We start from the raw sequence: 12,857 nt of genomic DNA on the forward strand, positions 1-12,857 counted from the left end.
AGCTGGAGTGACATGAGGTGCATGTGAGGAGCTCTGACCAATCCCCAACTAGGATTGACAGGGGGCAGGCCTCCTACATATACGGTATTTATAAATTGAAATCATATCCCCTCTCAAGCGTCTCCTCATCAGAGAGAATAGGTTCAGTTCTTGCAACCTTTGCCCATAACTAATATCCTCCAGACCCTTTATTATGTTTGTTGTCATTCTTTATACTCGCTTCATTTCCAGTACATCCTTCCTGAAGACTGGTGCCTAGAACTGGACTGCATACTGTGACCAGAGTCTTGTAGAGCTGGAGAATTATTGTTTTATTTCTGGAGTTGATCCCCTTTTTAATGCATGCCAATATTCTGTTTGCTTTGTTAGCAGCAGCTTGGCATTGCATGCCATTGCTCAGCCTATCATCTACTAGGACCCCCATGTCCTTTTCCATCCTAGATTCACCCAGAGGTTCTCCACCTAGTGAATAGATTGCATTCTTATTTTTTGCAACAGAAAATGCATTATTTTACATTTTCTACATTAAACCTCATTTGCCATGTAGTTGCCCACCCCATTAATTTGTTCAAATCTTTTTGCAAGGTTTCCACATCCTGCGGAGATGTTATTGCCCTGCTTAGCAAAATAAATGCAAAATAAAAACAACAAAAAACTGTCACTTTAAACAAAATAAATTGCAAAATAAAATGTGCACTGTTTATCTGCAGTAAGTATTTATTTTGAAACTAACACTGATCAAAAAAAAAAAGTGAATTTTGTTAAGTTGTGTTATGTTTTATTTTCTAAGGATGGCAAAAAATTTTTTTATTGTTTTGAGACAACAATATCACAAAAAAACAAATCCTTGCTTGTCCTTAAAAAGCAAAATATGTAATACCTTGTTTTCTTACGTAATAAAGTTATTGCTGAATAAAAAGATCCATAACATAATTGTAAAAATTGCTCTGGTCCAAAGGTGTGAGTTGTGAAGTGGTTCATTTTTATGTTTTGAACTGTACACAAAAAGAACCTACTTCTTTCGTTCCAGGTACACTATGCATGCTTAATCACTCAGTAATTGTAGCCTGCCCATACAGGCTTGATAATTGTGCAAATCTCTATTTTTTTTCCCCCATTTTTATTCTTCACTCAGAAATTGTGGTCTGTTTATACAAAACCTAAATACTGTATATTTAGTGCTAAATTGTAAAACAGTTTATATCATAAGTACCTAAATCAAGACACAATTTTGTGTACAAAATTTATACATTGGTTTGCGCAAAAGTTATAGCGTTTACAAAATAGGGGCTCGTTTTTTGGCATTTTTATTAATAATTTTTTTTTTACTAGTAATGGCGGCGATCAGCAATTTTTATTGTGACTGCGACATTATGGCGGACACATCAGATATTTTTGACACATTTTTGGGACCCCATTGTCATTTATACAGCAATCACTGCTATACAAATGCAGTGATTCCTGTGTAAATGACACTGGCAGTGAAGGGGTTAACCAGTGGGTGGCAGTGTAGGGGTTAAGTGTTCCTAGGGGCGTGTTACTAACTGTTTGGGGCTGGGCTTTCTTTTAGTGACCACTGATCTCTGCTCCAATCACATGGAGCAGAGATCAGCGTCACTTGTTGCTAGGCAGAACTGGGAGATGCTGTTTACAACAGCATCTCCTAGTTCAGCCACCCCGTGAGATGATCGCGGGTATGCCCGCGGCGATCGAGTCCGCAGGACCCACGACCGGACTCACGGGGGTTCCCAACCGGCACGACGACGCGCTCACGATGGCAGGGCAGCAAATTTAAAGGACGTACAGGTACGCCCATTTGCCTGCCCGTGCCATTCTGCTGACGTACATCGACATGCTCCGGTCAGGAAGTGGTTAATATGCCCACTTGATCACTCTGTAATTGAAGCATATGCATACTGACTTAATATCTATGGTATTTTTATTATTTTTAATCTTATAAAAATTATTATTTTTTTATTTCCAGTTCCAATATGCTTACTCTCTCCCTCAGGAATGTTGGACTATTCACAAAAGGTTTCAAAGGTGTGCTGTGAATGTGAATAATTTTTCTATCTTCAGCTCTAATAAATAGACAATCATTTTTTTTTTCATTTCTGGATGTGAAATCTGCCTGCTGTCTCCCTCTGAAATAGCATACTCAGAAAGATAATGTTTAAAAAATTAAAGTCACAATACGCATTCATTTAAAAAATAAAAAGTAGGATTAAAATGGCATTGGTTTCACCTAAATATTCTAAACAGACCCCTATCAAGGCATGCAGTCTTGGTGGCCAGGAAACTAAAGGCAGAAAACATGTGGCTCCCCCCTCCTGTACTATGCCAAGTGTACACATCCGCAGATGGGTCCTCATGAATGATGCTAAATATACTTTGCTGGGTACCATGATTAATATGGATTACATCGTTGGACAATACAACGGACATTGAATTTTTGATGCAGTCATTATTAATTAAGCAATAATTAGAAGCAGCTAAGTATTTGTTTCTGATTTATTACAATTAAAAAACGTGTTAATGGTGTGTCTATTTACTTTTAACTCTTTAGCCGCGTACACACGGGCGGACTGTCTGGCCTACTTAGTCCGCCGAAACACATTTCAGCGGACAGTCCGCTCGTGTGTGGGCTTCAGCGGACTTTTTCAGCATGCAGTCTGGCTGACTAAGTATTTCGGAATTTCCGTAATACTGTCCGTCGGACTCGCATTTGGGCGGACAATCCGCCCGTGTGTGTGCCAGTCCGCCGTACTTTTGAAATGAGCGGACTTTTCCCGCCCGGAGAAAAGTCCGCTCATTTCGAGCGGGTTTCCAGGTAGGCGGGGCCCGCGAAGGAGACGTCGCTGGCCCCACCGCCTGGTTTGGACTTAAAGGGGAACCCCAACGCCGGAGGGTCCCCCCCAAGTCCACAACAGACCCTTGTCCGAGCACGCTACCCGGCCGGCCAGGAAAAGGGGGCGAGCGAGCGCCCCCCCTCCGGAGCCGTACCAGGCCGCGTGCCCTCAACATGGGGGGTGCCTTGGGGAAGGGGGGGCCGCGCGGCCCCCCCACCCCAAAGCACCTTGTCCCCATGTTGATGAGGACAAGGGCCTCTTCCCGACAACCCTGGCTGTTGGTTGTCGGGGTCTGCGGACGGGGAGCTTATCGGAATCCGGGAGCCCCCTTTAATAAGGGGGCCCCCGGATACCGGCCCCCCACCCTATGTGAATGAGTATGGGGTACAATGTACCCCTACCCATTCACCTGTAAAATAAAAGTGCAAAAAAAAACACAACACACGAGATAAAATACTTTATTGCACAGCTCCGGGGGTCTTCCGTCTTCGGGGGTCTTCTCGCCGGACTCCTCCGCTATCTTCTTGTAGCTCTTTTGCTAGCGGAGGAGTCCGGCTTTCTTCCTCGCCGCCGGCCTCTTCTCCCGACTTCGGGGGTCTTGTCCCCCTCTTCGGTTCTTCTGCCGGGCTACCGCGCCTTCTTATAGCTCTTTTACAGGCGGTGGCCCGGTCTTCTGTCGCCGCCGTCGCCGCCGTCGCCGCCGCCTTCGCCGCCGCCTTCCGTTCTTCTTCTTCTTCTTCTTCTCCAGGAGATGTTGCCTCGACGATCTCTCCGGCCGGAATGCCAGGGACGCACTGCGCGGCCACTTATATAGGGACAATGGGGCGGTGTCACATGGCTTTATGTCACATGGGTTGGTGTCACATGGTGACCCCGCCCCTTACGATGTCATAGTCCCCATGTGACATCAACCCATGTGACCAACCCATGTGACATAAAGCCATGTGACACCGCCCCATTGTCCCTATATAAGTGGCCGCGCAGTGCGTCCCTGGCATTCCGGCCGGAGAGATCGTCGAGGCAACATCTCCTGGAGAAGAAGAAGAAGAAGAAGAAGAAGAACGGAAGGCGGCGGCAACGGTGGCGACGGCGGCGACAGAAGACCGGGCCACCGCCTGTAAAAGAGCTATAAGAAGGCGCGGTGGCCCGGCAGAAGAACCGAAGAGGGGGACAAGACCCCCGAAGTCGGGAGAAGAGGCCGGCGGCAAGGAAGAAAGCCGGACTCCTCCGCTAGCAAAAGAGCTACAAGAAGATAGCGGAGGAGTCCGGCGAGAAGACCCCCGAAGACGGAAGACCCCCAGAGCTGTGCAATAAAGTATTTTATCTCGTGTGTTGTGTTTTTTTTGGTACTTTTATTTTACAGGTGAATGGGTAGGGGTACATTGTACCCCATACTCATTCACATAGGGTGGGGGGCCAGTATGCGGGGGCCCCCTTATTAAAGGGGGCTCCCAGATTCCGATAAGCCACCCGCCCGCAGACCCCGACAACCAACGGCCAGGGTTGTCGGGAAGAGGCCCTTGTCCTCATCAACATGGGGACAAGGTGCTTTGGGGCTTCCCCAAGGCACCCCCCATGTTGAGGGCACGCGGCCTGGTACGGCTCAGGAGGGGGGGCACTCGCTCGCCCCCCTTTCCTGTCCGGCTGGGTAGCGTGCTCGGACAAGGGTCTGTTGTGGACTTGGGGGGGACCCCCACGCCGATTTTTTCGGCGTTGGGGTTCCCCTTTAAGTCCATTCCAGGCGGCGGGGTCAGCGACGTCTCCTTCGCGGGCCCCGCCTACCTGGAGACGCGCTCGAAATGAGCGGACTTTCCTCCGCGTGTGTGGGCGAGTCCGTTCATTTCAAAAGTAGGGCGGATAGTATGGTGGACTTAGTACGCCGTATTAGTCCGCTCAAAAAGTGCCGTGTGTGGGCAAGTCCGTTCATTCGAAAGTATGACGGACTGTCCATCGGATTGTCTGATGGACTGAGGCCGCGTACACACGGGCGGACTGTTCGCCCAACCTTGTCCGCTGAACAGTGTTTGGGCGGACAGTCCGCTCGTGTGTGGGCTTTCAGCGACAGTTTCAGCGGACAGTTGGACGGACAAAGTCTTTCGGAAATTCCGAAAAACTGTCCGCTGAAACTGTGTTTGAGCGAACAGTCCGCCCGTGTGTGGGCCTGTCCGCTGTACTTTCGAAATGAGCGGACTGTTCCCGCTCGGAAAGTCCGCCCATTTCGAGCGCGTGTACAGGTAGGCGGGGCCCGCGAAGGAGACGTTGCGGGCTCCGCCGCCTGGAATGGGCTTAAAGGGGAACCCCAACGCCGAAAAAAATCGCGCCTTCTTGTAGCTCTTTTACAGGCGGTGGCCCGGTCTTCTGTCGCCGCTGTCGTCGTCGCCGCCGCCGCCGCCGCCTTCCGTTCTTCTTCTTCTTCTCCTGGAGATGTTGACTCGACGAGCTCTCCGGCCGGAATGCCAGGGACACGCTCCGCTGCCACTTATATAGTGACAATGGGGCGGTGTCACATGGTATATGTCACATGGGTTGGTCACATGGTGACCCCGCCCCCTTACGATGTCATAGTCCCCATGTGACATCAACCCATGTGACCAACCCATGTGACATATACCATGTGACACCGCCCCATTGTCACTATATAAGTGGCAGCGGAGCGTGTCCCTGGCATTCCGGCCGGAGAGCTCGTCGAGTCAACATCTCCAGGAGAAGAAGAAGAAGAAGAACGGAAGGCGGCGGCGGCGGAGGCGGCGACGACGACAGCGGCGACAGAAGACCGGGCCACCGCCTGTAAAAGAGCTACAAGAAGGCGCGGTGGCCCGGCAGAAGAACCGAAGGCGGCGACCGAAGAACGGAAGACGGCGACAGAAGACCGGGCCACCGGACCAGGCGCGGTGGCCCGGCAGAAGAACCGAAGAGGGGGACAAGACCCCCGAAGTCGGGAGAAGAGGCCGGCGGCGGGGAGGAAGAAAGCCGGACTCCTCCGCTAGTAAAAGAGCTACACACACATAGCGGAGGAGTCCGGCGAGAAGACCCCCGAAGACGGAAGACCCCCGGAGCTGTGCAATAAAATACTTTTTCCATGTGTTGTGTTTTTTTTTGTACTTTATTTCACAGGTGAATGGGTAGGGGTACATTGTACCCCATACTCATTCACATAGGGTGGGGGGCCGGTATCCGGGGGCCCCCTTCTTAAAGGGGGCTCCCGGATTCCGATAAGCCCCCCGCCCGCAGACCCCGACAACCAACGGCCAGGGTTGTCGGGAAGAGGCCCTTGTCCTCATCAACATGGGGACAAGGTGCTTTGGGGTGGGGGGGCCGCGCGGCCCCCCCTTCCCCAAGGCACCCCCCATGTTGAGGGCACGCGGCCTGGTACGGCTCAGGAGGGGGGGCGCGCTCGCTCGCCCCCCTTTCCTGGCCGGCCGGGTAGCGTGCTCGGACAAGGGTCTGGTGTGGACTTGGGGGGAACCCCCACGCCGATTTTTTTCGGCGTTGGGGTTCCCCTTTAAGCCCATTCCAGGCGGCGGAGCCCGCGACGTCTCCTTCGCGGGCCCCGCCTACCTGTACACGCGCTCGAAATGGGCGGATTTGCCTCCTCCTTACGTGGGCGAGTCCGTTCATTTCAAAAGTTGAGCGAACTGTTTGCCCAACCTTGTTCGTCAAACAGTCCGCTCGTGTGTGGGCAAGTCCGCTCATGCAAATTTTGAGCGGACTGTTTGCCGAAACTGTTTGACGAACAAGGTTGGGCAAACAGTCCGCGCGTGTGTACGCGGCCTGAGTTGGCCAGACAGTCCGCCCCGTGTGTACGCGGCTTTTGAGTGAATGAGTAATGGAAACTAACATACCCCTGTACTCCTCCTTTCTATAAATGTGGCTTCCAGATTTTAGCATACAGTGCCTTGCAAAAGTATTCACCCCCATTGGTATTTTTCGTGTTTTGTTGCCTCACAACCTGGAATTAACATGGATTTTTTGAGGATTTGCATCATTTCATTTACAGAACCTGCCCACAACTTTGAAAATGTTTTTTTTTATTGTGAAGCAAACAAAAAATAGGACAAAATAACATAAAAAGTCAATGTGCATAACTATTCACCCCCCTCAGGTCAATACTTTGTAGAGCCACCTTTTGCGGCTATCACAGCTTCAAGTCGCTTTGTGTAAGTCTCTATGAGCTTGCCACATCTTATCATTGGGATTTTTGCCCATTCCTTCTTGAAAAACTGCTCCAGCTCTTTCAAGTGGGATGGTTTGCGCTTGTGAACAGCAATCTTTAAGTCTGACCACAGATTTTCTATTGGATTGAGGTCTGGGATTTGACTAGGCCATTCCAACACATTTACATGTTTCTCCTTAAACCACTCAAGTGTTGCTTTGGCAGTGTGTTTGGGGTCATTGTCCTGTTGGAAGGTAAACCTCCGTCCTAGTATCAAATCAAACACAGAGTGGTACAGGTTTTGCTGTATTTAGCACCATCCATCTTTCCCTTAACTATGACAAGTTTCCCAGTCCCGACTACTGAAAAACATCCCAACAGCATAATGCTGCCACCACCAGGTTTCACTATGGGGATGGTGTTCTTTGGGTGATGTGATGTGTTGGGTTTGCGCCAGACAGCGTTTTCTTTGATGGCCAAAAAGTTAAATTTTAGTCTCATCAGACCAGAGCACCTTCCTCCATACATTTTGGGAGTCTCCCATGTGACTTTTTGCAAACTCAAAAAGTGCCATTTTGCTTTTTGCTGAAAGTAGTGGCTTTCTTCTGGTCACTCTGCCATAAAGCCCAACTCTATGGAGCGTACCGATTAATGTCCTCCTATGTACAGATACTCCAGTCTTTGCTGTGGAACTCTGCAGCTCCTCCAGAGTTACCTTAGGTCTCAATGCTGCCTCTCTGATTAATGCCCTTCTTGCCTGGTCCATGAGTTTCGGTGTCCTGGTTTTTGATCTCTTGGCAGGTTTGCCATTGTGCCATGTTCTTTCCATTTGGTTATGATAGATTTGATGATGCTCCTAGGGATCATCAAAGATTTGGATTTTTTTTATAACCTACCCTGACTTGTACTTCTCAACAACATTGTCCCTTACTTATTTGGAGAGTTCCTTGGTCTTCATGGCAGTGTTTGGTTAGTTGTGCCTCTTGCTTAGGTGTTGCAGCCTCTGGGGCCTTTTAAAAATGGGTGTATATGTAATGACAGATCATGTGACACTTAGATTGCACACAGGTGGACATCATTTCCCTAATTATGTGACTTCTGAATTTAATTGGTAGCACCAGAGCTTTTTATGGGCTTCATAACAAAGGGGGTGAATACATACGCACATACCAATTTTCAGTTTTTTATTTCTGAAAAATAGTTTTATATATTGTTGTATATATTAGCCTGGAAGACTATCGCAAGCCTGTTTGCACTGTTTTAGGATTAAGGAAGAATTACCTTTACATCACACTGGAGAAATGTAGGTTTGAACAAACCAAGATCCAGTTCTTGGTTTGGATCCCAAGAAGATCAAAGCAGTAGTAGATTGGCCAGCCCCTGGAAATTTTAAGGAAATACATGATTTGTTGGGTTTGCCAATTTCTAAAGAAAATTCATACGAAATCTCTCTAAGGTGATAAAACCAATTACACAGCTGACAAAGAAAGGGGTGCCCTTTGTGTGGTCATCTGAGACACAGACTGCTTTTAGAAAGCTAAAGACTCTTCTGCACCAGTATTGGTGCATTCTGATCCCGAACTAACTTTTATCATGGAAGTGAATGCTTCAGACTCTGCCGTGGGAGCTATCCTTTCTCAGCAAAGCAGAGTAAAGATACAGCTTCATCCTAGCACTTACTTCTCTCGTTTAATGTCTTCAGCCGAAAGTAGTTATCACATTGGGAATAAAGAGTTGCTGGCAATTAAGGAAAGCTTTTCTGAATAGAGGCATCTGCTGAAAGAGTCTAATCATCTTGTAACTGTTATCACTGTTCATAAAATTTGGAATGAATCTGTTTTGTCAAGAGATTGTCTTTTAGACAAGCAATTTTCTCCAGGTTTTTTTATTATCTTGTATCAAACTGGATTGAGGGATGGTAAGGTCGATTCCCCTTATCAAGTATGTTGTCAGAGCCTCTCCAGGAAGGAGATTCTGAATGTACAATCCTACCTCAAAAGAACTTCCTATGGGCCACAAGTTCCAAGACACTCTTGAGTCACCTCAAAGAGGAAATTAACCTTGAATACAAGAACGGCTTTTGGAAATCGTCTCTGTGTACCTGAATCTGCTTGGGGTTGAAGCCCTCAGGTTAGTTTATGACTCTAAACTTGTGGGGCATATTGGGATTTCTAAGAGAAGAACTTTTGCCACATTCCCTTTGGTGGCCTGGTTACAATAAAGATGTCAAAAGTTATGTAGCCTTGTGCCTGATCTGTGTACACAATAAGACTCCTCAAACTTTTCCTATCAGGCTTCTGCAGCCACTCCCTGTTCCATCAAGACCATGAGAGTCAATTTCTATGGACTTTGTGGTAGATTTACCTCCCTCAAAAGAAACAACCGCTATCTTGGTAGTCTCCGACTATATAACTAAGATGGCTAATTTTATACCAGTTAAGGGGGTACATGGGGTTCCTGCTGATGTGACAGAGTAGTGCAGTTTACTTCAAAACTTTGGAAAAGCTTTTGTTCAGCTTAAGGCCCCTTTCACACTGCAATTTTACTGTGATTTTGTGGATGCTATTTTGACGTGATTTTGCCGCAATTTCAACACAATTTCAAGGAATGTATGTGTAAACTTGAGGTCTATGGACCTTAAATGGCATGAAAGTAAGACCAAAGTAGTACAGGGACTATTTTGAAATCACCACGAATTGAAGTCACACATATATGAATGGTTATCATTGGAAATCATGGGGAATGACTTGTCATGCGGCTTTGCAATCCCAAGTCACAGGACAAGTCGCACAAGTGGGAAAGAGGCCTTAGGTGTAAAAATGAATCTGTCCTTTGCTTTTCATTCTGACCGAGATGACCAATAAAACATTGGAGCAGTACCTTCAATGTTTTGGCAGTTATCTTCAGGACGACTGGGTGGACTATCTTCCTATGGCATAGTTTTCTTATAACAATTCTAAACATACTGTAGCATCTCCCAAAGCTTATCATACAGTTTTTATTCTTGATCTCCGTATCTCAAATCCAATTTCTGCTGTTAGCAATAGACTAACTACATTACAGTAGATTCAGGAAAAATTTGACTGACACTCTGACTGAGGCTCAGGACTGTTACAAGGAGGCTTTTGACATACACTTCCTACATTTCACGTAGGTGACAAAATTTGGTTATCTACCAAAAATTTGAAGGTTCATGTTCTATCTGCTAAACAGGGCAAGAAGAGCATAGGACCTTTCCAGATTTCCACTCAAATTAACCCAGTCACCCTTCGCTTAAAACTTCCAGGCAGTATAAAAATTCACCCTGTTTTTCACATATCAATACTCAAACCATTGCTTGAAATTCCTTTTTCTGGAAGAATTCTTCCACCTCCTTCACATGTTGGGTTTCAGGTTCAAGAAGAATTTGTGGTGGAGGAAAACCTTAATTCCAGGATCTTTAGAAAATACAATAGCTGGGTAAATGGGAAGGATATGGGCCAGAAGAAAAATCTTAGGACCCTGAGGTTAACAAGAGAATTCCACCAGAGGTTTTCTCACAAACCCTGCCCTAAGACATCCAGAAGATGTCCTGGGGGAGGGAAATACTGTCAGGGCCTAGATTTTAACCTGACATGCAATGTCTCTTCTTGCTGAGCTATCTGGAATGCTGGACAGTTCCCTGGATAATTCCATGAATGATCCTGCCTTGAATCTTTAACACTTTGCTCCTCCCATGAGCTTCCTGATTTAAGCCATATCTCTGCACTTCTTATTTGCCAGATTATTGTGCTTTCTCCAACCCGTATCTCACTTTTGTCTTTCCTGCTGCTGTCCATATCTTTGCTACCACTCATTACTGACCAATGGCTTGTTCCTTGACTACACTTCAGCTTGATCCCAACCTGCAACTACTTGTTACCAAACTTTGGCTTGTTTACTGACTAAGCTTCTGTTTAATCTGTACCTGCTATATGCACTACTGGATCCTGGCTTGCTCACCTCCTTGTGGAGCGTTCCTGAGGACCACAACCTGGTACTAACATGCAGCTAAACCCATCTCCACCGGCAGGAGCTCTGGTAAACCCAGGTTAGTATTTAGACTCCCCACCTCAGATGACCCTGCATTATTTTCCAGGCTGACATGCTTGTGTATCATTCCTGCTGGTTGGTGAGAGTTCCCCTACTACTGTAGCTACTGGTCTATGTGCCTGAATCCAGACCGTGACACACTCATTCCTACTCATAGACTATAATGTAAAGAGATCAGCAATCATCACAAACATCATAGATATCAATCAGCCATGGTGCACGTTTTTTAGGTATACTTAGAGGCTACATGCATACAAACACACACAGAAACCTACACACATCTCGACTAGATCTGCTTTATCACTTCTTGTTCTTTTGTTGCTATCTGGTTTACCATTATTGCTTCCTAAAACAGCCTTGCTCCTTCTTGAGTTAGATTTACTGCTTCATGAGTCAGCTTCAATGCTCATAGTGCAAAGACTGTTGTAAACAGAAGAATATAAACATGTGAAACTGGCTCTGTAGGTGGGAAGATAATTTTTCCCCTATTTGGATTATGTATTTGGGTTCCCTTCAGGCAGAGGCATAGCTTGAGGTTTTGGGCTTTGACCCTGGAATGGGAACTAACGAGAAGCTGAGCAAATGTAATAGTATTCATAAAAAATGCAATGCCCTCTTCTTCCATTTTGATGGACATCACTAAAGAACCACCCTTTTTTGGGACTGCTTACAATTTAGATGGACTGTGATGACGTTACAGTTAGCAAATCTTGGAACTGTATCTATTCCATTTCCATGGCCTGTTTCCAGTTATTTAAATTAAAGGTGTTCATTTCAGAGTTCAACCTCTGATTAGTGTGATTCAATGACCAAGAGATAGTGTGAAGACCTGAAGTTGCAGTTTAATATGCACAGCCAATAATTGACCATATATCTTTTTGTAATGAGTGCAAACCTGATCAGCCCAGGAGCTGGTGGTGGTTGATGGGATGAAAAGGATAACCCTCATGGTGGTAAGTTGAGAACTCCCTCCTCAATCTAATATATGGTAGGTGACCTAGACAACTATATCTTATGGGCCCCAGGTGTTCACCTGACCTAATAATCTTTAACCTAAGGCCATGAGTAAAATTCGGGACTCCGCATGAGAATGTGCCCCAAGCATAAGGGGAAGGTGTATTGGGGATAAAAGTGATGAAGTGGAAAGGGTGTCAAACTTATCAGCTGTGAATATGTGCAGACATGAAGATCAGTGTGGGCTTTTGGGTGATCACAGTATAGAATATGTGGCCCCAGGATAGCCCTGTCTACAAACATATGGCATACAGAGCTGCATTGCTGCACCTTTTAAAATGGCATTGGTGCTCAGTGGCTCTGTCAAGTCCTGGCTGGCGTGGAGGCTTAAAATGCTGGTGGCCAGCAAAACCTGGCATCCAACACTGCTGCTAACAATTTACACAAATTGAATGCACCACAATGTAGTGTTGAAAGGGGAAATTAACGTTTTCTAAAGTAAAAGGTAAACCTTCACTTTGAACTTTACAATTTTGTCATGTTTTTGTTATGTGACATGCTTTTGCTGAATTTACATATCTTGAGCTACGCTAACTGCATAAAAGTTGTGGTGGTGTAGGGAAATACTCAAGGATGTTATAGGGAAAAAAAGGCCTGGGATTGCAAGTGGTTGGTCAAAACCCATATGTCTTATGTCCTGTGGACATAGCCTGAATATCTGGTGGTATTGGCCCGTTCAATAGAAACATTTGGCCCGTGTGTGCGGCAGCTGGTCTGACAGAAGCCTGCCAAACATTCAGCTTCTGTCGAAGGGACATGACCGAAAAAGG

This window comes from Lithobates pipiens, unplaced genomic scaffold, assembly GCF_037356315.1.
Source record: "Lithobates pipiens isolate NorthernLeopardFrog02 unplaced genomic scaffold, aLitPip1_a1.2 Scaffold_13, whole genome shotgun sequence".
Lineage (NCBI taxonomy): Eukaryota > Metazoa > Chordata > Amphibia > Anura > Ranidae > Lithobates > Lithobates pipiens.